This window comes from Athene cunicularia (assembly GCF_003259725.1).
Source record: "Athene cunicularia isolate RWA chromosome 3 unlocalized genomic scaffold, athCun1 chr3_part1, whole genome shotgun sequence".
NCBI classification, from domain to species: Eukaryota; Metazoa; Chordata; class Aves; order Strigiformes; family Strigidae; genus Athene; species Athene cunicularia.
Window position 1 is genome coordinate 15,075,107 of NW_020799097.1, and position 25,599 is coordinate 15,100,705.

The following is a 25,599-nucleotide window of genomic DNA, read 5'->3' on the forward strand; positions in this document are numbered from 1 at the left end:
TTGTTTCACAGAAATCAAAATGCTCTGTGGACACCTTTCAATACATCATTGAGCACAGACAACCTCAGGAGCAAACCTGCCTATGCAGCTTCTGTCCACCTCACCTACTTCCTCAGCAAGGTTCTTGAGGGGCTGGTAGATGAGTGAGATAGTGGGAATCCTGGATTTCACCTCCTCAGATCTCATGTGTACCACAGCCCGTCTCTTGGGCAATTTTGTAGGCTCCTACAGCTTCCAGGTTCCTAATTAGCAAGGGGACAAGAGTTTCGCTTTCAAGCTCATTGCCCTTCAGCACCCTGAGCTTGCAGGATATCAGTATTTATGGTTTCAGCTCACTGTAGCCAAGAAGCCACCAGCCCCATGGCTGGTGACTCTGGGTCAGCCTGTTAAAAGGATCACCCTTATAAAACCTAGGTTTACTTTAGTTGGAAATATCATTCCTGTCATTGATTCCTTTACAAAACAGAATTGCTTTTTCTCACATAACTCTAATTGGGACTGCCATTGTGCATTAGGCTTTTATGAGCAGTGAATTGTAATATTTGTTTCTTACTTTTGTGCCCGATCACTTTCACACATCCCAATTCACAGTCTGGACAGCTCGGAAGTCTTTCACATTTTGTGTGAATATATAGTTCAAATCACCATGTATCCACAAGGAAGTTCAGACTATGCGGATTCATTCTTCAGATACTTGAGCCTTTCAATATTATCTGTCACCTCACAGAGAGCCTGCGAAGCAGTTTCCCATTCTAACATGTGTTTTATACCTAGAAGTAGATACAGTTCCAGAAGAGGGAGCAATTCAAGGTATTTTCAGAGACTACAAACACCAGCCCCATAAAAAATGGGAGATCGCTCAACTTTCAGTTCTATTCATGATACAAATAAAGTCTGAAGATTAGCACCATTCATTCCTTTCCCCTGAAAATGTTCTGAGCTGGGAAACTGTTGGGTTTGCTGCTCACAGTTTGTCTTTTCAGTGAGATGAAAGAGCTCTTGAAACACAGAAAGGGAATGGAAATTTCCTTGATCAGAATAAAGATGTTTATTTTTAAAAGAGAGAGGAGCTAATTCTGACTGATGTTAGAAAGAAGCATGCATGTGCATGTTAGATTAGAGGAACCACTCATGAATCATACATTCTTACCCAAATTTTATCCCTGCAGTGGTACCAAAGTCAGTCTCGGCTCATGTTACCAGGTACACAAGTGCTGGCCTTGAAAGATAAACCTGCTCAAGGGCTAGTTTAATTGACATAGCCAGTTTTTCTAAAAATGTGTTTGCAGATTTCCAAGCATGATATGTTGTAACAATGCATCTCCTTGTAGTCTTTCTCCATGCTTTGTTGTCTTGAAAGACCTTCACTGCTCAGCCAGTTTACCCTGTTATACTCTGAGAAACCTGGGCTGGGTGCCACAGACTCCCTGTGTGATCTTGGCAAGTCATTTGGGGTCAGCATTTTACTCACACCTAATTTGAAAATTGTTCCCTTGATTTTAGTGGGATGACTCAAGAGGTGAATTACTACACAGGGAGAGTAGAGTTGTGAAACTTTAGCCCTTTGGATATTTTTGTAAGGGCCAGCTCAAGAACCCTATATTTGCATCTGGATACATGAATGAATAGTCCTTTTGATCCTAAGTAAACTTGGGAAAGACCACTTCTGAAGAAAAAGTGTTGCAAGAGACATCCACAAAATGAATCCTCTTGCATTACTCAATCCAAGAAGTTCCTTGTACACTTTGGGATTGGCATACATTAAGATGCCACTTATTTTACCAATGGATTTGGGTTTTCAAATGCTTTAAGTAACACCGTGTTCTTAGTTACAAAGTCAAGGACAATTCTTCTGAAAGACCTCTTTCCTGCTTGTAGGCACAGTGATGATGCCTGTCCTTGATATCCAAAATGGGGCAGTGGACAGCCTCCCAAGGCACTGCAATGCACAGGTTCAGTGCTCCTCTCTTTTGAATGAACTTCATCTTATCATACACTTAAAAGCTGGCCACTTAGCTTTTCTGATTAAAATAGAGAAAGGCCACTGATTCTAAGTGCTTTGTTCCTTGGTCTCTCCTGAGCACATTTATGCTTGGCTGAGAGAGGAGCTGGAGATGTGGGAAACAGATTTCTAGTTCCTTCTTCCTGTTTCCTCAATTTCTTGTCACTTTCCTACCAATCTGGTTAACATAACATGTTTATGAATAGCTTCCTTTTCTACAGTCAGAGAACACCAGACAAATTAGCACCTGAGTAAAAGTATTTCTTTCTCTAGGTGGTAGCTCAAAACCATCAGATTTGATGAAGAAGTCGGAGACTTTTGCACAAATTTTGCAGATAATGTGGATGATAATGAAAACCTGAGGGCAAATATGCTTTCCATCAGCTTTCTGAGAACAGCCCTCTTTCTATGTAATGAGCTTTGGTGTTTAGTGTTTTGCAAACTTTTATATGAATCCCAGTTTAGGCAATTAACTTTGGCCACTCAGGATTAGGAATTTGAGCCTAGATCTATACAGGCAAACTCAAATGCTCTGTAAGCACCTCTTATATGTTTGTGCATTTATTTACTTCCTGCTCTTCAGTTCTGAACTTCCTTCATCATTCCTGCATTGGAAAAGTGCTCAACACAAGACATTTTGCAACATTTGCTCTTATAAGTTCAAAACTAGAAAGTTTCTTACCTGGGTCAGCAAACGTTTCCAAAAGGTAGCACCTGAGGTTGTTGGCCTAATCTAAAGTCAGAGATATCTAATACAAGGCAGGATTCAGCAGTAAGATCAAAGGCCCTACACAAGAGAAAATCCTTATACTCTTTTCATTCCCCACGCAACTAAAACAGGCCACGTATTTTAGGCAACTTGCTCTTTATTTGGTTTTTATGCAAAAAGGAAATGGAAAACCAATGTAAAAATTAGCTATGCTGTTTATGCTCATTGATAGTGGTTTTATACTTGCCCAGACTTTTTTCCTGTACCACTGAAAAGTGGATTTTGGCAACTGAGTGGCTGGCTCAGACACATTCTTTGGAGATAGATCTTTGGTTGCTAACATCTCTTATTCCCAAACCATAAACATCTGTGCAAAGTGCCTGTAAGGCATAAAGACTGCATAAATTACAGAATACCAAGCTTTGGTTTCTCAACTTCTGCCATCTACAGAACAAAAATATTAGCATGAAGGTTTTTTTCCTTATATCTTCCCTTTGTAAACCAGCAGCCTAACCTATATACAGCTGTCAGTCATCTGTTACCTCTGGAAAAATGTATTCTTTTACTTCAGTTTGGCACCAAATTAATTCACCTCTAATTAAGGTGTCCCACTGTTCTTCAGCTAGAGATCTAGCAAGTCCACCAGGCTGCCAGTAGATGCGTTATTCTGTAGAGCACCGTCTCACAGTCCTGTCTCCTTCCACTCCACCTGCCGACTCATGCACAAACACATCAGGTATCACTGACTCGCTCCAGATTTGCATGTTCCATGACTGTAGTGAAGGAATCTGAGAGGTCCACACAGCATCTTGAATACAATGAAATATATTTCCTTTGGGTGCTTAGAAACTTATCAGTGACAAACAGTCCTAGACTAAGGCATTTTCACTCTCCCCTACACAACCCCTACAGTAATTCTGTATTTTAAATTACTGTAATTGGTAAGGATGCAGTCACATAGAGAACACTGTGCGTCTTTCAGTCCTGACAAAATTAAAAAACAATTAAAAAAAATCAAAAGGTAGTTTAAAAACTCTATTAAATTTATTAGAAACAAGCATTTTCTGCAAACCACTGTTGAAAGAGCAGGACTGGCTCATGAAAGAGTTTTTAGGGAAAATATTAATAAGTGCTTAGCAAAAACAGGGCCAACCAAGCTCCTACAAGCACTAAGCTGATTCCAATGGCCCTGATTATTTGTCTGTGTTTCTCTTTCGAATGCTCAGCCTTACACACCAGAAAAGATGCTGGCTTTCTTTTAGAAACACTGCTACCTACTCAGGTCAGTGTAAATGAGCTCAAAATGAGCAGTTAAATTACAGATTGTTTTAAAGTTGTAAATTAAAAATAACTTCAATTTGACTCTATTATCTTAATATTTCTTTGTCAAAACAACTCTGCTATTTTGCCTTATCTCTGTATACAGTTCTAAGACAACAAATCAGGCTAAATAAAAGGTGCTGAACAGAAAAGACTTACAGATTTTGATGAATAATACCAGAAAATCTACACTCTTCCCACAGGCAAGTTAAACACTCCAAACCAAACTAAAGCTGATTTTCGGGAGATAGGAGAATTATCTTTTTTTTTTCTTTTGAATACAGAACTTTTGGATATAAATACATATGGGATCATTCCTAAATTCAGAGCCAAACCTAAACCTTCTGTGGTTCACCCAACCCTCTGTTTCCATAAATAAACAGACTGTAAGCATGGAAATTGAAAAGGCAGATGAAAACAGGGGAAACAAAGCAAATGTACAATATAGTGATACGTCATAAAAATTTTGCTGGTGACATTAAAAACATAGAAAGGAAAAGGCACGTTGGATACTGAAATTATAGGAAAATGCTTCAAGTGCTCTCCTGAAGTTTCATATAACTATCTCCTAACATTTCAGATTTCTGTTTTTCCTTCTGTTATCTTGAGGAGATTTTCTGAGAAGATTCATTCTGAATGCAATAGAAATATTTTCTTTTGAACAGAAGAATGTAAGTCTTGTTCCATGGAAATAATTTCCAAGCAACCTTGCTTACTAGGTCTGTTTAGATAAATGAACTAAATTTGAAAGATTTCAGCCACAAGATTTTCAAACACGCCTAAGGATTTTAGACATATTTCCCTTGCCACAAAGAGGTAAAGAATAATGCACTGAAGAAACTAGTAGCTCAGCTTCTTAAAACAGAATTGAAAACCTCCTCCTGTGTGTGACAGCATATCTCCTGGAGTTATATCAACATTGAACCAAATATCCCCTTAAATTATCAAGGAAGATATGATTTAGGTACTAATAGGAAAATGAAACATTCCATTGCAAAAATAAACAACACCCCCCCAAAAAAAAAAAAGTCCAAACTAAATTATTTTTATGAATTCCAGCCTGTTTCATGCAATCATACATTGTCATGGCTTCTATTTGCCACATACTTGCATATTTTTTCCCGGAATACTGAACAGAACTCATACCATAAGTGCTGGCTGTAAATGGTAACTGTAGGAAACAAATAGAGATATAAGCAGATGGGGATTATGCAGAAGCAGCCCTGTGTCGGTGGAATAAGTTACCATCCTCAGCCTGCCACCAACTGCTTATCATGCCCTCATCTCAAAGGTTATCTAATCTTACAACAGAGCTGCTGAAGGGGAAACTACTGTACCTGCTGCAGTCAAGATAAGACAAATTATTAAAATCTTAGTCAGGCTAACCTCATTTTGACTGCGATGGATTAGGGAGCTTGCATTGGACAGGTATCTCTGTGGTCATGCAAAAGCAGTAGCCTCCAAAGGAAATTCAAGACCAAGGACCCCAAAAAAACGTCTGCTAGCACGGAGGGATCTGAAACAGGACATTTATCTGCAGCCTAAAACACATTCTCCAGACCTTGTCTTCCTAATACATGCAATTGAAATTCAGGGGGATGAGCACAAACAGAGCAGAAATTGTCTCAAGGAAGCAGTCCTGACAGGCAGTGTTAATATTCCACATACTATTTTTAAAGCCATGCTCGTGCTGATAGATTTTACTGGATAGGAATATTTGAGAATCCCTGATATGTTTGGAACTCTTTTGGTATACTGACTATAAACAGATATTATTCTCCATTTCCTCAATCCTTCATTCCTGGTCATTTGTTTTACAACTGTCTGTTGCACAATTCAGCTCTAAATCCTGGGCACAAATGGCTTTGATATACTTCCAAGTGCTACCCTGTTTTTTTAACCAACTAATAGCTCCCCAAATTCATATGATTTGGAAGTCTGGCTTTAGTCAGTCACATATGGATCAATAGCTTTGCACTCTTGCTTTTCTTTTCCCAAAAATACTGCCTTTCTTATATCATTCTTTCTTCTTAAGAGTCATGCTCCAAACTCAGCCAGGATCCTCTTCAGTTCTTCTTTGTCTGCCTTTCTATATAATACAAAGCAATCAAAGGGTCTAAATTTTAGACATAGAACTTATAAACTATTTTTGTGCCCATAGAGTGAGAAAATAGAGCAGGTAACATTTTTAAAAGCCTCAGAAGGGAAAATCTGACTGAATATTAAACACAACATAATCTAATCTAAGGGTCTGTCTACCTAGAGAAGGTATACCCTTTTAATTATAATGCTATAAGTAAAGCAGCTCAGCTCCTTCATTTCCAAATGTGTGTATTTCCCTAATGTTCATGCCAGATGTGATACTACAGTGTTATTATTGCATAGGGAGGGGGATCACTACGCCTTTGAAATTATGCTTCTACTTTTTGAATAAATAAACAGATTAAAGCACATCTGTATCAGATGAGCAATTGTTGATTCTTTAGGATCACAAATAACATGAGTTAAGGATGGAGAAAAATAGTAGCATATAGCAAGGAAAAATACCAGGTCTTCCCAGAGTCAGGGAAGTGTTGCTAAGGCTTAGAGGAGAGGACTGTTTCAGCAGACCCATATGAAGGATTTTCATTACTGTAAAAAGAAGATCGTTATGTCAACCTAAGGAAGATGAAAAAGACCTGGCTGGTACAGGACTGATCCTACCATAGGATGGAGTAACGGAGTAGGAAGGGACAAGAATGCTACAGAGAGCAAGGGAAGCAAACTTGAGACCAAGGTAGTCTACTCCCTGCTGCTAAGAAGGAGATAGTTTGGATAAAGAAAGGGGCATGAAGAGACTCCTAGAGCCAGGCCTCCAGCCACACCATTATATACATTCAGCAAAAGCAGCAGCATCAAACCTAGTTTCCCAGGGTTTGGGTATAAGCAAAGCTCAAAGTAAAGCCAGAGCTTTTTTGCTGTTCTTGACAACCTTCTAGACAACTGCCTACTCTGCCCATACAGATACCTGATCAGTCCTTAGGATCTCAAGTGAATTCAATTCCCATATGAACTCTTCCTCTGATGTGGGAGGTATCTATGTATTTTGGGGGATACTACTTAGATGTCTTATTTCTAGGTGAACAAGGTTTTGAGGGAACTAGAGGGGCTTTGAGTCACTTCCAGTTTCTTTGCTTTGAGGAGTCAGGAATTGGCTTCCTTTCCTGGCTTCCTCTCTACTGCCGTTATTTTCCCCAACCTTTATACTGCTGTCAGGTTGGTTGGGAATCTAAATGAGGTCAGGGGCAAAGTCTCTGAGACAAGAATAGCACATCAATTTTGATGTTCTATAGGAGATAGTTTAGCTTGAAGCTTTGTCTCTTCAGCCCCAAATTTGCACAGATTCAATATGTAGCTATTTCAAAAGATCCCATATAATTCAAGGGCATTTTTATTCAGCATTTAGTTACGGACCAAATTGTAGTAAGAGGAGAATTTTAGCTGGCCCCCAGAGTACAGACATCATCAGTTTTATGCCCCAGCAACCCTTCAGGAGCATATTTTTAGCCCATCTGAGCTTCTTCTGTACCATTCCTGAAAGGCATCCTGTTACAAAGTAGATAGCACGAAAAAAAGCACACACTGCTGACATGCAAGGGCCCAGAGCTGTTATTAAAAGAAGTAAATCCCCCTGAATCTCCCTCAGCCATTCCCTCCTCTCTCCTTTACATAGGGATGTGAACTCAAAACAGATTATTACAAAAATACATACTGTTGGATATGGCTGAGGCATAGCAGACTAAGGCTACATCTATCTATACCAACAAAATTAAATGGTATTAGAGTGAATTCTCTGACCCAGACAACAACCAGCACAGTCTGGCCATCTCTGTATCCTCAAAATGCAAAACAAGGTGTTACATCCAAACTGCCTGTGGTGAGCGGGGGTTGGCCCATGCTACCTCCCAGACTGTGACTAGGAATTGTTTGGGAGACTATTAGTTGTCCCCTGATGAAAGCATATCAGGTATCCTGATAATCATTTAGAGATTATTAAGTTCCAGTGCTTGTGCTTGGACCCTGACACAGTTTAATATGTTAAAATAGTTGTAATCTGTGGCCATTACAGAGATATTTCAAAAGCAGTCTGGGGCAGAAATTGCACTCAGTCTGATGGCAAATGCCAAATGGGTAAGTGAATCATTCAAGCCTCTAAATCAGGCTTCCCAGCTGGGCTTCATCTCCCTTAGTGCCCTGCAGCAAAGGAGTTAGAGGGGAGCCGGCGATGACCCGTGGGATGTGCTGTCCAGCATGGCAAGCACGAGGCCTCAACACACACCGTACAGGACAGAACCAAAACACGCCAGGCAGCTAAAAGGAAGATCATTAATTACTCTTATACATTGCTTTAATCAATAAAATCAAAGTTATTCTGAAGAGATATTCAGTCTGCAAAAAGCTTAATTTGCCATTAAAAATATTTTGACAGAAGATTTCCTGTTTGTTTCAACGTGTCATAGTAACTGACTGCCACAGGGCAGAATAACATTGCCTAAAGCCTTTCTCCCCGTGGCATCCATTCTGCATGCAAGGCAGATGAACATTTGCTTTTCACTCTCTCACATTTTCTGCCACATTTCCTTCAAAGCTTTATTTTCCTGACGGTTCTAATTAGCTATATTTTAATCCTTATCTGCCACTATGCAAGAAATTTTGTTAGTTCACCTGGTAGAAGGAAGAATGATTACACAATACATAAATTGGACTAGTTTCAGATGGAGTACCTATCAGATTATTCTTCTTGTCTCACAATATTCACACCAGCTTTACATTGCTCTCATTTTGCTAAAGCAGTTAGACCCATGTCTCCAGCCAACTTTAAGTGTTTGTTTAGAATGGAGCCAGGCCCAGCTTTGCTGAATAGAGATAAGCTTCAGTGACACCAAAAGGACTGTGGTTAGTGAGTCACAGAGGAATCTCTTTTTAATAAAGTGATTTCAAAAAAAGGTAATAGAACAATGTGAGTTCAGCATGTGCTCTATTGTTTTGGTGAATCAAGGCTCTAGGGTTCAGTTGTTCCTGTTCCCAGTGAAATGTCCCAATCAACATACAATGAATCAGTTGAGCTATGAACACGAAAAATACCTGTCTTTTCTTGAAGCAGATAGAATAAAACTAACAGGAAACAGAAAAGGAAGTATGCAATCTGCCATAAGGAAGCCAGGAAGAACTTAAGTCCTGATTTTAATAGGTCTAGAGAAAACTTCCCAGAAAATTAAGCTGAAAACCAAAAGCTGAATGGTCATAAATGGCCAAATGTCCAGAATTACATAGAAATAAAAGAGGAAGAAAACAGATGGAGGGAAAGTCCCATCAGGATTAAAGAATGAATCTAATCTGGCAACAATTTGGACAGACTTCATAAAAGGAGAGATGGAAGATGGAATATAGTTGTCAGAATGGAGTCCAGTGGTTCACAAGACTTTAACAAGACCATAGCAAACAACATTGAAGGATAAATAGCAATTCATTTCTGAAATCTTCATCTTTTGCCCAGAGCAAGGATGCTAAGTGCTATGCCTTATACATTACTTTCTAAAATATATTTGGAGAGAGAACAGGTAAGCAATACAACACAGATAAGTTTCTGTTTAACTTAATATCAAAGAACAATTTAACTGTCATAAGCTAAATTCTGAAATTGCTTGGACTAAAAGTTATAATAGGGAAGTGGCTCTAGGTTTTGACAAATTAGATGCTTCCTTTGAAAGCCAATGGTTTGAAAGGGACAGAACACCATTGCCTGGCTCCACTTTGCCTGCGTCTAAATAAACCAGCCTGCAAGTTTTAGAAGAGCAGCAGAGGAACTCTTGGTCCTATACTGCAGGTAGAATGGAGACAGAAGAGGCAATCAATCATGGGAGGTTGGTAAGTGAGTACATGCTTTCCTAGAGACAGTAGAGTGGACCACGGTCTCAGCAACAGAGTCACAAAGGAGTAACGAAGATGGTGTGACACTCAGAGGTGTGATGGCACTGGAAGTCCCATACCATTATTTCACCTGATAAAATATGATTTTTTTCACCCAGAGTTCCTGGTCCTTTCCAGGTTTGGGGTCAGCACAGGCTGGTTTACAATGACAGGGTGAAGTCTCTGAGGGAGAAGTACTCCAAATCACCGATCTCTTGTATCTTTCTTCAAAACCCCACTAACGCTCCTGAGCCCTTCCTCACCTATTTCCTTTACATCCACTCTTAGATTGCTATAAAACTAAATTTCACCACTGCCAACATCAAAAGAAGATGCTGAATTGCATGTACATGGTAAGGGTGTCTGGAGAATGGAGCATGACCCCCACAGCAGGGGTAACCTCTGTGGGAACAGGTGGGGCTGCCCTGTGCTAGAAACAACAGCCCCTTTGCAGGCCAAACCCAAGACCATCAGCAAAGAAGTTTGTGGTGCCTCTGTGAAAGCATGTTTATGAAAGGACAGAAAACACTGGAGACAGAGACAGAGGAGGAGAGAAAAAAAAAAAAAAAAAAAAAAAGAGCAAGAAAAAGCAGAGGGAGCACCAACCTTAGAGAAGGAGGAGATGCTCCATGGCAGAGCAGATAATCCCCAAAGGACTGCAGTTTATGGAGGACACATGCCAGAGCAGAGGGAAAGAGTGAGAAAGAAGGAGCAGTGGAGAGAAACTGCTATGTCGTGACCACAAACCGCCCATGCCACTCCTTGCCAGAATGGACTGTGTTAACTGTGGTGATAACAAGCAAGGAGGAGTCAGGAGTGAAGGAGTGAGGCTGAGCCTTGGAATAGGGGAAGAAGAATGTTTCCTTAAGTGTGTAAATGTTTGTTTCTTTTTGGTTTTCTTTTCCAATACCCCAGTCATTACTCAAATATTTATATTAATTGGCAATAAGTCAAGTTAAATTCCCAAAGTTGAGTCTGTTTTGCCTGCATTAGCAACTGGTGACTTCTCTGTTATTATTTTGATCCACAAGTCTTCTCACTCTCTCATCCTTACTATTTTCTGCCCCCCCGCACTTCACTGGATGAAGGGACTGAGCAAGTGACTGTGTGGGTGCTTGGCTGCAAGTCAAGGCCAACCCACTACAGATGCATTATCCATCAAGATGACAAAATTCATTTTTGTCTGTGCTCTGTAGAAGTCTAAGATTGGTTCAATATAATGTTAAATTACTGTATCTCCCATGTGGTACCAAGGTATTTGGTGATTTGAGTCTTTCTTATAGAGGAAGTGTTTTTAAATTAATATATTTCAGAAGGAGAAATTGAAAACTGTTCTTATTTTGATGTTTTTGTGCTGAGAAAGAGATGAAGATCATACTTCAGTGTATTGGGAGCAATGGGGTTATTCAAGATCTGATCACAATATTACTCCGTTTGGAATCTCAGTCAAAGTATTCTGTGCTAACAAACACATCATGAAAAACATAGCACATTCATGTAAAACACAGGAGAAAGCCAATTTATCCATCAAGGACATTAAAGAAATCAAACCTAAGGGGTGAATATCTCCCCACTATAGCTAAACCAGTCTTCAACGTACCTCCCAGGTACTAAAATATATTTAGAATCATGCACATACCATTCCAAAATCAACTGCAATATGTGATAAATGCCAAGATTTTAATGGTGTATGCTGGTAGAAAATCTAATATTGGCTTATTTATACTTAAAGTTTATCAGTAAGGAAGGTGTGAAAATTATACGATACTGAGCAAGGAGTTGAAGTATATGGTTATTTTTCTTGCCAAGTAAAATGTCAATATTAGATTGTCTCCTATCATTACTGTTACATAGATGGTTTACATTTAAATCTTACACAGTATCTGAGCCCAAGAACATGAAGAAATCAAACTGTCTGTCTTGAAGAACTTGTTCTCTAGATCAATCAAATATTTAGCATTAGATGGAAAACAGCATTGAAATGACTTATTCTTCATCATACAGTAGGTCAGTGATGGAAACGGTAATAAAATCTGGATCAATCTCCCAGTCTCAAGAAGTTGTGGTTCCATCTTACATAGTGTTAATCTGATGAGTTTTTATCTAATATACACACAATTGCCTCCAGCCCTATTCAGTTCTTTCTTCTTCCTAAAAGTAGAAGCAAATCTGCTGACTAATACTGTTGGATTTTCTGATGTGGGCACCTCTTCTCTATAAACTTCACTGGGTCTACCAGCACATTTTACACAGGCTACTAAATATCCATCAGATGGAAATGATTCACAGTCTTTACTGATTAGGTCATATTTGAGCCAGTGACCTAGAGTTGAAGAGTAATGACAGCTTAAATTGCTTTCTACCATGCTGCAAACAACCATACACTGAAATAAAGTTGAAAGATGCAATTTAGCATACTTCATTTTTATAACAAGCAGTTATCTGTTGCAGCTTTAATTCCACTCAAAGTAAAACCTTTAACAGTTCACTACTTACAAAGCACTAACCAACCAAATATAGTTATAAGGAACGGGGAACACAGGCATTTGCATGCAAAGATCAACAGTGATTTTGTGGTTTTTTTCAACAGCTGCAGAGTTTTGTCAGCATACCAAATGCTTCATTTCATCTTCACAAAGTTTGTTGATGTTAAGATCCAGAGACGGAAGAAAAATCTGTGAAAGAATTACAAGAAATGTTGTTGCAGTTGCAGCATTCTTAGTATAATCAAGTCTGCTTTGTGTGTTTTGAAGTATTCCCAAATCAAGATTTTATGGGTTTTGTTTTTCTTTGGCTGATTCTTTCACAGACTGAAATATTTGATAAATGGCAGCAAATGCTATTAATCAAACGATCATGATTGTTGTTAATAATGACTTTCTAGATGGTATCCATTGTAAATTGAAGTGGTAGGTGATGTGATTACATTAATAAGCTTCATAGGAAATTATTATAGTTCTTCCATAATTCAGGAGAATTCCAGGGCCTCATGTGTGATATTCTCTAGATCAAAAGGTGATAGATCTGCAAAGAAAGAATTACTTTTCTGCCCTTCATTTATAGCATGTATTCAAATCTGATTTGCATTCAAGATAGCATATAAATTTTCCCTTATATTCATTTCCAAGGGTATTGAGGGAAAGTAAATTTTGTTCAGTTTTATGCAGACCTGAATACAAAGCACAGCTGTATTTGACACCTCATTGTTCTCCTACTGAAAATATGGTGTTGGTTTAAGAGACTTTTTATGCCGGCTGCAGTTTTCACACTCTCCAGTACGATTTGGGGGGAAAAAAAAAAAAAAAAAAAATCACACATAACAGCAGAAACTAAATTTTAGTCCTCTGTACAGTATCCACATCCAGACAGAACCAAGAAAGAATTGGAGGTTATGTTGGCACTGTGTTGACCTGGTTGCTGTTTTTTTCTTCTTTTCCCCCTGTGAACAGTATATGTTTTGCTTTAGAGTTTAAGGTCACTCTGAAAAGCTGCTCCACCCTACAGTGTATTCACTGCTCTCCCCAGTTGGGTATCATCTGTGAAGTCACTGACAGATGTTAGACTGAGCAGCCAAAGTTCCCAAGATTATCCTTGTTTTGGTGTGACGGTCATGAGCAGTCTCTCTAATCATCACAGTCTTCCCATAATGACAGAGAGCAACTTTGCAATGACATCAAGTCAGCTTCCTCAGCACTCTTGGATATATCCCTTCTTGCTACATGGATGGGTGTATGTCCAATTTGCTTACACAATGCTTATTCAACATTTCTCTTCTGTGGACAGTATTACATAAGTCACCACTCTGCTGCTATGTTCAGGGACAGGGAAGGCATGAGGCCATAAATCAATATTCATTGAGTACCATGGTCTTTTCCAAGCACTTTAACTGATTGAGGAGTGTGCCCATATTTTCTTAGGCTTCCTTTTGCTGTTGATATTTTTAAAGAAGCTCTCAACTATCTGTAAGTCATAATGTCTCCCTATACTAATTGTTGATCCTGAGAATGCCCCTTCTTACAGCAGAGCTGGTGGCATCAAGAAGCCCTGGTCATTCTGCTCAATTAGTGGCAGATAGTGTTTGCCAAGACCTTGCACAAGCTGTAGGAGGTTCAACCATATGTAAAGATGTGGCCAGATTGTGTATTCTGACTTTGATCCTGTCCATGAGTGCATGCTGTGTCATAGTCAAAGACACACTATGTTCTCCATGCAAAAAATTAAGCCTCTAAATGAAGTTGCCATAGACAGGTCACTGACTAGCTAAACCAGGTGATTCAGGGAAAAAAGGACAGAAGACAGGAGTTCACAGTGCAGAGAGGCACCATAACAAGTACACGATTTTGTCCTCTGAAGAACAAGAGTATCAACCGGACTGTTAGAGATGATGGTGCACTCCGGAGAATAAGATTTTCACATATTCAGCTTGTGAACGCTATCATTATGTCCATATAACATCCTCTGTGATCACCAAAGGCCTGGCATATCAGGAATGTATATACTTTCTAAATGCAATTGTAAAATGTGCTCTCTTCCTCTAAATTTCCTTAAAAAGAAAGAGCAAACCCCCAAAAAACCCTCACTTTCTTTTCTGTTGTCTGACTAAGAAGGTGTGAATTGTACTCAGCTTTTGACACTGAAGCTTCCCAGGCAACTAACATTCCTCTTCAGCTCAGGCCTGGAAGTGCCTTTGTCTTGACAGACCTCTGCATCACAATGAGTCCATTGTCATGTTCTCTCAAACCCAAAATGAATCTCTAGAAATGAGATCATCTTCTCTCTATCATCTTTCAGTGTTTCACAGGCAGTCTCTGAATGCAACCAGCCAGAATTGGTCACACACAAAACAGACCTCTGGCTCCAAAGTTCTGCTTGTACAAGACAGCTTCTCCTTCCCATGCAATGATATCATTACACTGACACAAGGAGATGCATGATAAAGGCAAACTGAGAGGCAGAGGAGTGGCAGTTAACACATGTTAGTGACATCTCATGCAGAATACTGCAAGAGATTATCATACCAAGAGGTTTAAAGAGTCTTAGGAGTCTGCACTGGTAAGAACAGAGGACCAGTATTATTAGTTTTGAACAAACAAGTACAACAGAAACATCTTGGATAAAATCAGTATCTTCAATAAAAACACATATGTTTAATAAAATGCTTCTCCTGTTCTCCCTGTCCTACTTCCACTGCCATCAGCGGAAAATCTTGCTCGTTCCTCTGTATTTGTCTGTATGGTAGCTAATCAGAGAATATCCCTGAAACTGAGCCTTCAAGTTTGACAGTCTTACTTATGAATATGTTTCTCAGATGCTGAAACCCCACTGAGACTTGTATTTCAGTATGAGTCATATTTCATCACAGTATGTTAATTTAGTTATTCGTTTCCATTGAGATATTGTCTTATAGAACACGTCAATGGAAGCCTTATTGTTTCCAAAAGAATATTATGTCATCTTAATGCAGTTTAGATCTAGTGCCTGCAGCTGCCTTCTGTTTAAGACTTGTTTCATTTAAGTTTATAACATTCTGAGAGACTTAATTCCCATTCATAGCTGCTTGGATCTAGGTCTTTAGTTTTATTATTGATGTGATGCAGCACGAGTTATCCCTCTAAAAGCTGTTCTCAGCTGAATAGTTAAGCAAAACATCAATCCGGCCCCAGGGCTCAAAGCTAATCTTTCAGCTCATTACATTTTAAAGATTGCAAACAGTCAGAAGGCCTGGAATTTATGTAACTTGGGTTATATACAGTGAAAGCATGTAAAAGTTATATAACTTAATGTTCATATCAGATGTTGAAAAATAATGGGTATATCAGACACAGGGACATAACAGAAATGTCTCAGAAGAGTACTTAAGGTTATCCTTTAACTAAACACACAAAGAGCAATGTATTTTCACATATAATTAATTCTCTCACCATTGCAAAATTAAATGCATATTTTTCCACTATTTAACTTTTATAATAGCATTCTCATAAGTACTTTAAAAATACTCTTAAATCTTCACAAGTTTAAATTGAGTTTATGAACAGGTTAATTAATTTTACTCTCCTCATTACAGGTACATCAAAGTTCCTATTTACCTGGGCTGTTAATAGCTTGGTTGTAGAAGAGTATTATAACTAACACCAAGAGTTTGTCAGAAATATCTAAGGAAGTGCACAGTCAGATTTCTAAGCAGAAAGGCAAAAATGATACCAATTTATAAACAAGATCAAGAATCACATTCCCATGCCTTTGTTTTTACCTCAGGACAAATTGTAAGGTATGCATTCAGTGAACAGAATTGCCCTATCAAAATACTACAGACTATCTGTATTTAATTAAGAATAGATATCTCTTCTTTAAAGTATGAGACAGATGAAGAAATTCCTGTGTGGTCCTCCAGGCTGTTATTAAGGAAGTCAAGTGAGAAGTTCCTAGGCATTCTTTCTGACCTTAAACTCTATAAATCCAAGGCTGACACCCTCCATGCTTAAAAAAGTATAGAATTTTAAAAAGCACTTTTTTTCTTCTTCAACTATGTAATTTATAAATTATTTCCTGTGAGGCTGTGCTGTAACACTGTGGCCTTTTTCCCACCAAAACAGCCTACCTAATGCACCAGATGCTGCCAGTCTGTGAAATACACAAGACACCACTTTCAAAAGAGCCACAAGAGCTGGCATACACCTCAGCTGCAGTACAGCACTGTTCTCTGTCCTATGCTAGGCATGCACTTGGCCTGGGATAGCTCATATCCCAGCAAAGAGGCTATCACACTCATACCTGGATTGCTCTCTGACACCTCAGTCTGAAACACACTGGGAAACAGAAGAGTAAGAAGGACAGTGCATGAGGTGGATGAATAAATCATGTTATCTTTACTTTCCTGACTTTTTTGTCATTTCTCAGATGACACTAATACAGTCATTTATTCCACTGAACTCTGAGCTCTTCACAAGAGCTGAATTAAGACTATCAGCCCTCCAGGATCCTTACCTCCTCAATGGAAAATAAAAGGCTTCTGTAGAGGGCAATTCAACCCAGCTAAAATCCAAATCAGTTCCCAATATCCTGCCACTTTATTGAGATCTATTACCACTGAGCCCCTTCTGCTGGAATAGGAAGTCTTCTGCTCCAGTGAGACCACTCCTAACAATACCCAGTGAAGGAGTCAGTAACGGATGTTGTGGCTTTCAAGGTTTCCAACATTTTACTGGCTCCTTGCCATTATGTTCACCTACTCACAGCACAAAGCACAGAATTCGAAAAGTTTTCATTTAAAATATGGTTCTCAAGGAATCTTTTATTCCCCAGATAGCTACGGACAAAATGTGTCTCAGTTTTTCAAAGTGTATCAGCAGATCTGCCCACTGAAGTCAGCCTCATGGAAAAAAGCTCTCCAACCTCCTATTTACATTAAAATCAGTTTCAGAGGGATTAGAAACAGTGCTTTAATCATTTAGATCTTTTTGGATACCTGGGGAGGAGAAGAGTTTTGGACTTATGACCTGACTCTATTCCCACTGAAATTAATGGGAGATATGCTATTAATTGCCAGAGGAAGAGGATGAGGCCCCAAACTTTTCAGAAAATGATGCAATAGGGCTTAATGGATCGTGCAGACCTCCTCAGTTGAAAATACCTTTGTGGTTCCAAGTTTCCATCTACCTTTCCTGGATAAACATGGACATTTAGTTCTCTATTTCAAATTGTTTCCAACTAACATTTGCAACATAGTCATATTCCCTTTTTGTCTTCTGTTAAAAAAAGAAATACTTAGCATGTTCCATGATGTTAGGAAATGCCAAGGAATCATTCCAGCAAGTAAAATTTCATACATCTAGCTGGCTAGGAAGAATAAATAATGACCTTTTCCACATGCCAGCAAATATAAAACGCTCGTATTTCCACAGGCACAAGCTTAATGGCCATCTGAGATGTCTGATTCATTTATGATTTAAGCACTGTTTATAGGAGTTGACCAAAGAATTTACTTGATATCACTAAGGAATGCAAAACACATGAGCAAATTATACAATGCAGATATCCACATGCAACTCGCCAGAAGTGAAATAAAGCTCATTTACACTAAAAAAGTAAATTTTGCATGCACACCCACTTCTATGCAATCATGCAGTCCCAGTCTCCATCACTTCAAACCAGTGCTGCAAGTTTTCAGTTAGCATGTTACAATATCACATTGGAAGCTGGAATCTGACTTGATGTCTCATCTTGATATTACTCCCTTTCCACTACGCTCTGTCTCTCCATGTCTTGTGCCTATGTTTACTATACGACTGCTACAAAGTGCAGTCAAGCACTAGTCCCTTATTCAAAATAGGCATCTAGAGCCATTGGAGATTGGTTACTTCTCTGTCAGATGCTCCTGAAGAAGCGTGTGGAGCTCCGCTTGTCATGTGCCATATTTCTCAGAGTTTAGCGGACAGCACTAAATACTTCATCTATTCATGGGAAACAATGGACAGAAATCTATGTTTCTATGCTAAACAGGACATTTAAGCTCCTGCAGTGTACCCATGGGCCTCACTCCAGTCAACACAGGTACCTCCGACAACAGCTTAATCCCATCTGTTGTAGATGCGATGAATTAACATCTGGAGGCCCATCTCCCTCCAGTGCCTATGGTTACATTTAAATTAATAAAGTCATTAAAGCTAGTGTACATGGTCGACCTCTGGCATGTAATTGTCCATAATGCTTAATTGTTAGCATGGCCCTGGTGTAGTCTTGGCCTGGGTCAGATAGCACTCTCCAAAACAAAGTCTGGTCATATTTCAGGAGCTAGTCAGGGACTCTTCCCAATATTGACAAAAGAATGGTCCTGTGTCATTTTTTTACTGGAATAGATGTAGCTTGCATAACTAGCTTAGATGATGTACTTATAATTACAGCATGGCTCTAAACCAGGTGAGATGAATCTTATCGGTATGACTGCAATGTTTATAGCTTCAGTGACTGCAGATGTTCTGCTGAAGACAAGAACTTTGGTCCCACAATTCCAGATAGAGTTGAGTATTACTACTTCACAATCTTATTTGACCCTTAAATGGGTGTGATAGCATTTTCAGTCTTACTTAGAATTGGCCTCATTGTACCAACTGCTTTACAAACAAGACTTAACAAAAACCATCTCAAATACACTGAATGAAACAAAGAACATGAAAAGGTAAGGGGAAGGATGGGATAACTGATACAGTATGTATCAACAGCAGCAGGGTCATTTCAGTTAAGCAGCGTACATTTTATAAAATCATAGAACCATAGAATGGTTTGGAAGAGATCTTAACTTTAGTCAAGCCACGGACAGAGACATCTTTCGCTAGATCAGGTTGCTCAAAGCCCCATCCAACCTGGCCTTGAACACTGCCAGGGAGGGGGCATTGAGAACCTCTCTGGGCAACCTGTGCCAGTGTCGCACCACCCTCACAGAAAGAATTTCTTCCTTATGTCAAATCCAAATCTACCCTCTTTCAATTTAAAACTGTTGGCTCTTGTCCTGTCACTAGAGGCCTCAGTATAGAGTCTCCATCTTTTCTGTAAGCTCCCTTAAGTCCTGAAAAGCCACAGTAAGGCATCACCAGAGCCGTCTCCAGATTGAACCCCAACTCTCTCAACCTTTCCTCATAAAAGAGGTGTTCTAGCCCTCTGACCCTTTTCCTTGACCTCCTCTGGACCCACTCTAACAGGTACATGTCTTTCTTGTACTGGAGATTACATTTTGAAATGTCTATTAATTCTTTCATGGATGTTCAGTACTGATGGATAATTTCACCGTAAAACAGCTATGCCATAATACATACCAGAGATGATACCATGACACATAAACAGGCATGCCATGATTAAGACATTTTCTTGAGTACTTCAGCTGGCTGCTGGAAGTTAAGCAGGATGAATAAAGGCTGCTGTGATTAAAGGAAAATTTTCGTATTTGTTCTTATATTAAAGATTGCATGTAATATGATAAGACAACATGTAAAACCAACATGAGCAATGTGTTTTCCTTTACAGTCTCTCACACCAGCCATAAATACATGATTTCCTCCACAGTGACTTCTCAAAGGCATTAGGCTATCTGGATGTAATTCATTTGATTTACATTTTGTAGGGTCGTATTCTCCCATGTTACTGCTTTGCCGTAAAGGGACTGCATAAAGAGCATCCCAGAACACAGGCAGACTTCAGAAGGAAATTTTTTCAAAGCAGTAAGCTGGCTGCTTATTATGGCCTATTATGTGGAATGTAGTCAAAAGGTACAAACAATCTGAGTGTCTAGCCTCAGTTGAGTGAAGAGTGGGACTTGTTTCATGGTCAAATACTTAGACTCCCTGGAACAATTTGTTTGATTCCTGGAAGAGCTGACTTGGACATTGAGATATCCAAGGTTCCACTGGATGCCATGGAACTCACTGTGGGAGCGGCCACAGCCTGATAGCCAAAAAAATTTAAGACCTGAGGTCCTCTTACTTGTGGTAAACTTTACACACTGTGGCAGGTTTCACATGACTCAAATGAGTCATGACCTATGGCCAAAGCAGGACTTGTAGTCAGTGGTACAAAGTATGTCATTGCAGTTATTTGGCTACTTCTCTCATCACAGCTGTAGCTGTAGGTGAAAGCTCTTGATGAATAGTTATAAATACACTTTAAGATTGCCTGGGATAAAAAAGTTCTGAGATGATGCAACATTCACAAGCATTAGTACAAAGTGTCCCATAAACTTCACATGGGTTTTAGCTCAGGCCCTGCAGGGACATACTTTACTAAGTGGGCAAGGAAAGTCGGCAGGCAGGAGGTGATTATCATCTTTACATAAGCCTCACATCTGACTACTGGGAGTAGGAATTCCAGCTGGGAATGTTCAAGCCACTGTCTGTGCTGAAGTTATGTCATCAATAATGTAGCTCTTGGCTGGAGTAATTTCAAATAATAAAAGTTTCTGTAGTTTGTAAAACTGGGTTTTGGATATATAGAAGGCAGTCTATGTCTCAGTGTTGCTCTCCAAACATCATCTTTCACTCTAAAACAGTGTTAAGGGCCAAATTCTCTGTGTGGCTTCAGCCCAGACTCTAACATTGCAGCGGTATGTTCTGCACAGGGTGAGTAGCCATCTAAATTAACTGGTCTTGAGGAGTGTACAGTTTAATTCACACACAGCCCAGCAAGGAATGGCAATGGACCAACACAGAGACTGAATGATCATAAATAAGCCAGAATATTTCATTTGTTCCTTTTTAAAAACATGTCAGGAAGGTTATTGGGTGGATTTTATTGGAAGGGCAGCTGGAAGAAAAAAATGCAGCAGGTGAAATTGAAAAGAGCAGCATGAGGCTTCATCAAGCCTCATAATTCATAGTAAAGTTTAAACCAAGCAGAGAAGCAACATGTGATAAGTCTCAGAGTCACTTTTGGGAAAAATAGAGAGCCAAAGAAAGCATAAGAGTGCGCTCTTCCTGCCCTGTAGGAGCAGCAGCATCCTAAAGCTGTCACTTGCTTGGGGTTATTGTGCTCAGCTACCAGTGCAGCTGCAGTATATACAACCACTGTTCTAACTCTCTGAAGTTACAAGCAAATGTAACACACTGTGGCTCATAGTCTATTGCACATTGACTTTGGAGAGGTGAGATACATTTTATTAATCTCAGGTGGGATATAGTCTTTCTAATTCAAGCTGTGGATGTAAATAAAGCAGTGCTAGAGCATGGACATGAATGATGGAATCCAGCCATCCACACTTCTTGTTTGTTGTCATGACTGGCATGTTTTCAGCCAGTCAGTGGTCTTCTAGGCATGGTTTGGGCACTGGCATGCACCAGGGACCCTTCCAGTAGGTGAGGTGTTATTTCAGTGAGGAGAAGAAAAGGAATGAGAGACTTTAATGACACGGGCATGGCTATTTTGTGCTACACGGACTCCTTGCTCTGCTCAGTTTATTATCTTGGGTCTTTTCTTAGATGCCTGAACAAGCACAGAGGTTCTCACTCTCTCTGAGGGTCTTTAAAGCATCCAGCTTTCTGCATGCTGGGAATTTGAAGTATTCTGTTTGGAATTCAGTATTTCACTGGGCACCTATTTGGATAAAGCAGAGAGGTCCACACCTTGATCTGCAGACCACAGGGTGTCTGCAATTCCTTCTGCCTCCCTACAAGCATGTAATGTTACCAGCAGAAACCAATGTACGGCAATCTGATAACATCAATATGCTCTTAGTAGCAGTGATAGTAATGACTTATTAAGTATTCTCAGCATAGAACATGTTCAACAAAATAATAAGTCTTTTCTTTGAATTAATTATTATAATAAAGCTGAAGATTTTCTTAACTCAGAGCAAATTACTTGAACAAACTGTATCATGCAGGCTAACAAGTGAATAAGTAATTCAAGGCAGCAAAAAGCAACACTGCTTACATTTAGAGAGCCATGGTGTTATCATGTCTTAAAACTTCAGAGTTAAACTCACTTCTAACATATTCTGTACTCTGCTTTTGACTCTTCAAAAAGACTAAAGCCTGAAGGATTTCTAGTTTTAATATAGGAGGCACAAATGAAAACAACAGTTCTTTTTTTAAAATTATCTGTATGTTCTACCACCCACCATAAACTTCTCTTGGCACCAAACACACTTCCAAGCTTGACTGAGCTTTAATCCCACTTGTAACCATGAGCATCATTGTTGACAGGTTTGCAGCCCCCATTCATTAGCAGTAACAACTGAAAACATCTGGTTTAGGACACGTCTCGTAGCAGCGGCAGTCCTCTTGGTCAGACCAATTAACTGGGAAGTGTTACTTCCCATATGCAAACCATGTAGCACCCACCTATACGAGAGGTTTCCACTGATTTGACTGGAATATGATCATCCTGAAGGAAATATCTGGATGACATTGTTCTGTGGCCACTTTGTCATTCAGACAATTTTTCATTAAAGAAGAATGTTATTAATCCTTGTTTGTAAATCAGTAAATAAGATATTTCAGATCTTGCAGCAGAATATTTACACAGAGCCATTCTGCGATCCAGTTCTTCCTGGGACATGCTTGAATTCAGCCATAGGAATCACTCAGACCGTGTGAACCACAACACTAAAGACAAGGAGAAGCCTTATGCCACTTATTTGTCATAAGGCAGTTATGGGAGCTTCTAAGAGTCAGAGACAGAGCTGAAGATCTCTGTCAGCTATCTGCTACTTCATAACTCTTTGTCCCACTCCTTAAGACTCAAAGTGCTGCCCCTATACCTGCTGGAAAATAGCAGTATTTATCATTCAGAGAGGCAGCCCTGGCTGGCAGGCATGCAGTATCCAGCATGTCTATAGCTGATTGAAAAATAACATTAAATAAAAAATCTTAGGAGGCTGTTTAGTTAGTAAAGTTTAAGCACTGATGAGTGCAAAACAAATCAGAGAGGAAACGAAGTCTATGTGACAGATATTAGTCATACTACTTAATACAGTGCTAGATGCTTCAGTGATAAACACGGATTGATTCTAACTCACATATCCACAGAAGTTCTGGGCATCCATTCTGCTTCTGGTGTATTAGACTGCCAAACTTTCCCAGTCTCTCAAACTGACCTTGAGACAGTCCTGGTATAGGAAGGGGTTGGCACGAAGTAATTCAAGCTGCTTTTTCTTGTGCACACAGAAAAAGCACTTGATCCACTTCAGATTCAATCCTGAGACCACACTCAGGAGTGGACACTTTCTGTTTTAAGTTGAAAGCAGGACAGTAACCAGAAGTCTCTAACTTATCCCACATCTGGGGGACATTAAAAGAGAATGTGCTGAGATGTCTTTTCATTTCCTCCTTAGGAAAAATACCCTATCATGCATAAAAATGTTATTAATTGTCTGCAGATTGCCTAAAAATCATGTCAATTAAAGTAATAATAGTTTCAGTGTTCAAGCAGTTGTAACCAGGTTCCAAAGTTAGCAGCCCATTGTAAAACAGAAAGGAGTTCTCACCTTTCTAGGTCTTCAAATTTGAATCTAACTACAGAGAAGTCTGAGCTATGAAAAATGTATTTACAGTAATAGTTCAGGAGAAACCCCCAGAACTCCAGCTCTGCCTCTCAGTCCTCTGATGTGAGACACAAGCCCTTCCCTGGCCCAACTGCTCAGCCTGTCTCACAGGGGAGAGTGAGAAAGAACCTTGTCAGCTATTATTGATTATTAATTTATTATCATATTTTATTGTAGCACTCCTGCTCCATGACAGATAAGTTGTGTCAAGCAATTTATAGGTCTTTTGAACTTCCAGGCTAAAGTGACAGTGGCTATTAAATAGTGAACTGTTATAAAAGAAGCTGAGGCCCCATAAAAGGAGTAAAATGGGATGAAAGGTGTCTCCAAAGATCATCTCATCTCCCACAGACTTATACTAGTCCACCGATTTCTGATTAATAGTTCATTAGGGGGTGGGGTAAATTTCTAGGAGGAAAGTAAAACCTGTGTTAAAGTGGCACAATTTGCCAAAAACAGCAGACAATCTCCTCCTTCTAAGGGCACGTAAAAAAGCATTTGGTGATGAATCAGTATGATCATTAAGCATTGACCTTAACTACATTTATACTGTCAATCCACAGTTATGTGGGGTGAAATTTCCAAGAAATTTTCTAGGCCAGACTAAATAAATCACTTTTTTTTTTTTTTTTTTTTTTTCCTTTGCACATGCATGCCTAGGGGTAAAAAAACTTAAATTGCAGGTACATTTCATGTCACTTGGATACTTAACACTATTTAAGGATATTCAGCAGATTACATTCCATCAGCTGCGTAGGTGCAAAGGAGATATTGGCAGAATTAGTTTTTTTGGGAAAAAGATGTGGTACTTTATTTCATTTTTTAAAGGAAGAGTCAAAAGGGTTTTAACTGAGTTGGGTTTTTTTGGTTTGGTTTGTTTTTCTTTTAAGCATTAAAATAAAACTGCTGGATATTTCTAGTATTTCTCTTTTTTTGTGTTAAAAAAGACACAAAGCAGCAACCATTTTTACTTAGTTTAAATTCATTAATAGTTTCAATTCCGATGAACCTACATCTCTGAAAAATGTACCATTTGGTCCCAAAATTTGCAAAATCATTGTAAAATCATATTTTAAACATCCAGAACTTTCTCAAATACCTACTGCATAAGGAACCACTTCTTTTTGTTCCTTTTGAACCTGCTTTTGTGTAGCTCAATTTGATGGCCCTGTTCTTCCATGGGACAAGAGAGCAGAGGGAGATGAAATTCCACCCTACATGACTTGCCTAAGCTTGTTCAACAGATGAGCAACAGATATGAAGATTATGTGCTCTCTCTCTCTGCACAGCACTTTTCTGCTTCTGCAGAAAGGTCTGTTACTTTTTTTCCTGACTCATTTCTGAAGCTAGAGGAATTTTCTTCCTTACTTCCTATTCAGAAACATTTATTATCCCAAAGATGGTCTTCCAACAGTTAAAGGCCATCAAATCCTCTTGCTTGCAGATGTTACTTTGGGGAAACAAACTGCCCATAGCCAGAACTCCAGGCTTGAACTCAGCATCTTGTTAAAGCAGTAATTGCAGCAATATTCAATCTTGCTTTTCATCCTCTTTTGAGCTTTTTCTCCAATCACTCAGTAGAGTAGTAGAGTA